Genomic DNA, 5,549 nt, shown 5'->3' with positions numbered 1-5,549 from the left:
TCTTAAGGTTAATTTAGATTTTTGTATTTTAATTTTATATTTACTTCACTTATTTATTAAGCCTATGATACGCTAAACTCATTGTGTTGAACTATGATAAATTATATTACATGTATGAAATGACATACGTTATTAAAATAAGAATCAAATATTTCAAATGATATTAAGGTCGCAATACATAGACTTGCAGTAATAGTTTTGATTCAGGCTTCATGCCGGAGGTTTAATTGGAAGGCCTGTTAGCCAGATGGGCATTAAGGGCTGTGTTTTAGACTCGTTTTAAATTAAGACTATTCCTATGAGTTTATGCTTTGCTTGTAAATGTTCCATGAATATCATTTGAAGCGATCCGTTCCTTATTTTGAGTTTGATATATCTAGTCTAAAGTACTTTGTCTCAAAAAATCAATGTATTGACTATATTATTAATTAAAAAAAGAACTGTCGTAAGAAACCCATTATATAATTTAAAAAATAGACTTTATAAAGACAATTTAATTTTCTTAAAAAATTAAAGCCTTCGTTCAATTTTAATCTTAGGCCACAGATTTGCTTGAGTCGCCCCAGGGTGTGCTTATGCCTTATCTCATAAAAGTAATTTCTCACAAAGTAATGCAACATTTTTTTTAGTAATTTTGTATAGGTAAAAAGGAATGTATAACCAGTTTAACGAAAAAAATAAAGAAAAAAGAGAATGAATATAAAAATGACAAATATCAATAGTCTTTTCCCGTGAAGTTATAATCATAACTGATGGACACTATTTAAATACAATTTTTCCCTTTTAGACACTCATACTTGAAATTTACTAGTATGTGCATTATATTAATGGTGATTACCATGAATATTTAAATATTTTATTTTATATAAAACTTATTTCTCACAAAGTTTTACTATACCATATTTGAGTATGGTTGCTAAAAAAGAGTAATTTTACAAAGCAATACAACTATAATAAATGTCATTATTGTTATATGTAGAATGTTGTTATAGAGAAGTTAAATATAACAAGAAAATCGGTTCTAAAGAAACTTAGACAACTACAGTGAAATAATGGTACTAACGACGGATCATTATGGAGATGTTTGACTGTATACATAACTAGTTATATAAAATATGAGACCTTAGACAATTGTCTAAGTGGCCTAATGGACGAGACACCCGTAAAGTCAATATTGATGCCAAATATCTAGAGGTTTTTTAACAAGGTAAACAAGACTCTTAAATCAATCTTTAACTAAAGATATATAAAATATACCAAAATAACACTTAATTTTGTGATATTAAATATGCCATATAAAAGGTTAGAACTAAACAGTTTCCAAAAAAGGAAAGAGAGAATCTTTTTAGAATGGACTAAAAAGAAAAGTAACACAAACAAATTGAAACAAAGAGAGTGCAAAATATATCTTTATTTTTATTAACTATTATTTGTACATTGAAATATGTTTATAAAGTTGTGTCTCTATTATTTTCACTTGTTTAAGTAGATATTCGATTTATTATTAAAAAATAATATAAAACCAACTTATAATTCTATTTTTATTATGTAATATTATTAAATTATATAATCAATTAGTACTTTCCACTTTTTTCATCTTGAAAATTATATTTATTTTTTTATAGATAAAATTTTTGTATAGATTATTTTTTTTCAAAAAAAGTATTATAATTTTAAAGAAGTAAAAAGGAATAAATATTTATGATATAAGGGTGGAATGAACATTTAAAAAATCATTTGAAGGAGATAGAACATCTATTATTTAAAGTTGACGTGGGAGTTTGAACTTTAAAAAAAGTGATGCGTACAAATGATTTTCTCCCATTTCAAAAATTTTCCTAAATGAATGATTTTTTAGCCTTTTCATTTATTTTAGAATAACTGATGTTTAAGGGTTCAAGAAGGAATTGATATTATTCTACCAAAATTATCCTTCTTCTCAAACATGAAGTTTTCATCATTAAAGAATCATTTTCTTTCAAGAATAGAAATTAATAATGTGATTCAAATTTTACACTTCTATAAATAAAGAAAACTTTACATAACTAAGCAAGTACATACGAATTAGTACATTTTTTTTCAAGATATTCATTAAAGTTAAGATAATAAAACACTCTCTGTCTTCTAGTGATGACTAGTCCATTAAGGGGTGCGCCTAAGCTATAAATGTAACAAGATAAATATGTTTCTATACATGTAATTGCCAGATTACTAAAATTTTGAAAGCAAGTATGGGAAACATTTATTATCTACTCATAATTGGTGATTTGTTTTAGTTAATAAAATCCATTAATGATTTAGTTAATGATCTCACTCTAGAGTTTTCCCAGAGAGACAAAAGGAGAGACAATAAATCAACGACTATCCAAAGTCTGCTGGACAGGTAAATACTTTTCAGTCCTCTCTTCTATCAATCTCCATTATTCTGGTAAAACTACAACTTCCTCAAGCTTCTCTTTTGTATAGTCAGCATGGGTAGCAAGCACTCAAAGAAAGCAACCTCCAAAAGTGATGAAGTTATCACATTCCTGTTGAAGTGGTCGAATTCCTTTTGTAGCTTTGAAGGAAGCAACTAACAACTTTAATGAGAGTTTGGTCATTGGAAAGGGTGGCTTTGGAAAAGCTTACAAAGGTGTTGAAGGGTTGCAGTGGGTTGCTCTTCAACTCTAAAACCTTTTCCCAGAAAGACACACACAACAAAAACTAGGAGATATATAAACTAAGAAGTGCAGGAATAAAGAAAATAGAAGACACAAGGTTTTTATGTGGGAACTCCTTGCTAAAGGGAGAAAAACCACGACTTGCCTCCAGGATTTCTAAGCTCCACTATATCCAAGCAACTTCTTGAATACAGATTTCAAGGATTAACCTCCTAATCCTTTGTCTCCTAGAAATAACTCTATTACAAGGAAACACAAACAGTAACTCTACTGCTTTAACCTTCAGCTAACTCTAACTGGACACACTAAACTAACTCTAGCTTGAACAATCACCTAACTCTAGATGATTACAAAGAGAAGAGGTTTACACCACAACACCTACTACTAATCATAAGAAAATGTAGGCAAATGTTTAAGAACACAATACAAAGACTCAAATAAACAAGGAAATAAAATATACTCCCTCCATCCCAAAAAGAATGACATACTTTTCTTTTTAGTTAGTTTAAAAAAGAATGACTTCTTTTCTTTTTTGGCAATACTTTAATTTCAACTTTTCATATGGCATATCTAGGACCATAAGATTCAAGGTCATTTTGGTACATTTAACACAACTTTAATTTAAGGCCACAAGATTCAAAAGTCTTTTTTATTTTCTTAAACTTTGTGCCAAGTCAAAGTGTCATTCTTTTTGAAATGGAGGGAGTAAATTTATAAGCTCTCAGTTCCCTATTATAAAAGGAGTCTTTGAACTTCAGAACGATATTTAGTTTTGAGAGTATGGAAGCGTTGATTTTATTGTTAGGGAAGATGAGCAATATATAGTATGACACAAGAAAACCTAGGAGATATCCCATTGGCAAAGACAGAAAGGTGGCAATAGTTTTTTCACCAACTTTCATACTTTGTGCCTAGCTGTAACAATTCACTATGATAGTGACAGGTGAGACTAACCTGTTTCCTAAGTGGTAGCAATTTTGTAATCACAAAATCTCTGGGAAACAGGTCCCAGCATACAATTTGTCAATCATCAAAACTAAGGACTTAATAATTTTTCCCTTTTTGATGATGACAAACCCATGAAAGCATTCAACATCTTAAAGCATCCACATATACCATAGTCTACAACTTAGCAACATAAGCCAAAACCTTTACCAGACCAGTTTCCCCAATCAATTCCCCCATCATTGATACCTATAAGTATCTTGCTTTTTATTCCCCCTGTCTATAAGCATACCCTATCTCCATCCATTATTCCCCTGAATATGAGACCCCCTATATTCATTTTCTATCATAAATCACATTATGTATTACAGCCTAGCTATATCCCAACCTTACCTTCAAGTAAATGTAATGCAAAAATAATGTAATGCATGCTATATTAGACTTTCCACTTTTGGCATCATCAAAGAGGTTAAGCAGTAAAGTAAGAAGAGATAAGAATACATGTTATTCATGGATATTGAGAAAACACTTGCATGAACAAGGAAAGAGCAAACAAAGTAAAGAGAGTTGATAACACAAAGAGAAATTTCATTCATTCATTAATAAGTACCAAATGCCATTCAAAAACAATAACCACGAAACATCATAAAAACTATGCCAGGTACTCAATAGAGATAAAAAGTCAGTAGGGAACAATTTTTCACAAGACTTCATGGTTGGTCTAGAAAGGGAAAGGAGTAAGGGTCATTTTGAAAAAGAATTAGGAAGAAGTGCTAGTAGCTTAATCCAGCTGCCTAAGGTGTATTGTCATTCTTTCACTTTCTGCAGCATGAGCTCTGAGAATTTGTTGAGTCAATTCTTTATTATTTGCAGTCAAGGCTTTAAATCTGGCTTCCAACTTCTTCATCTTTTTATGCAGGGTAGCATTTTCATCTTTCAACTTTCCACTAGAACTGGTTTCCTCTTCTCTTCATTTGACTAATTCTGCCTCTAAGGAAAAAATCTCATCATCCTTTTGAGATACCATAGCTGTCAAGACATCTATATCACCTCCAGACTCTTTTGCATATCAATCAACTCAAACACAATGGATCTGGATTTCCTACTACCTCTTCTAGGAATGCATTCATTATCTTCCAAGGTAGTGAGGTTGAACATTTGTTTCACTAAGCCTTTCCCTTTCTATATTCAATATTGAAATTAGCAAAAACTCTATTCAGCCAAAATCCATAAGCTAACCCATCTTTGTCATCTTTTGTAGTCATGAATGTGTTGATATGCTCAATGAAAATTGCTGGAAGGTTCACTTTCTGATAGGTAGACAATACTTTCATGAGGTATAGATCAATTCCAGTCACAAAAGATATTTTCTCAGACCGAAGAAGCAGGACCTTATTTACGAGATGAAACAACAACTGATATTCTCTTTAAGGGTTTTTGGCGACATTTTTTGTTTCCAAGTCATCAAGTTCACTACAAACTCCCAAAAACTATGCAGACCCCTCCTCTAATCTAATAGACCTTATTCCTATAGTAGGAGCCCCAAGGATTTTAGAAAATATATCCTTATCTATTACCATATCTACTCTATTAACTTGTGAGGTTATGTACAAGCCATCATCATAAATAGGTAAGTTATGATAGAACATCCTTACCTCTTCCTCATGCAACTGGGGTACACAAATCAAACATGTGCTCCCAATTCTGAAAATTCACCCAATCAAATAACTCCCTTATTTCTACTATGTACGCGACAATTGGATCAAAAACTCTTTCTCTTAAAACCTCTTGAGTACTGAGAACCTCATGATGATCCTTTTGAGATAAAACCTTCTCTTTGGATAGAGTAGCTTTCTTTGATAAACCAGTTCCCTTTCCAGAAGTCCCAGGAGTATCTGAGGTTCTGGATGATTTAGGAATGGGACCCGATCCCTTATCATCAAC

General features: G+C 31.3%; 1 long non-coding RNA gene across 1 annotated transcript in view; it reads left to right on the top strand.

Moving 5' to 3' along the window:
- The window catches only part of LOC124888675, a 3,492-nt gene extending 3,136 nt beyond the window's left edge, over positions 1–356 (top strand). Inside the window, exon 2 of the long non-coding RNA XR_007047350.1 lies at positions 8–356. This is a non-coding gene — a long non-coding RNA (uncharacterized LOC124888675). The remainder of the gene's footprint in view (positions 1–7) is intronic.
- Positions 357–5,549: the final 5,193 nt, after the last annotated feature.

Source organism: Capsicum annuum, chromosome 11 (genome assembly GCF_002878395.1).
Source record: "Capsicum annuum cultivar UCD-10X-F1 chromosome 11, UCD10Xv1.1, whole genome shotgun sequence".
Taxonomy (NCBI): Eukaryota; Viridiplantae; Streptophyta; class Magnoliopsida; order Solanales; family Solanaceae; genus Capsicum; species Capsicum annuum.
This window is presented reverse-complemented; position numbering and strand designations above follow the sequence as displayed.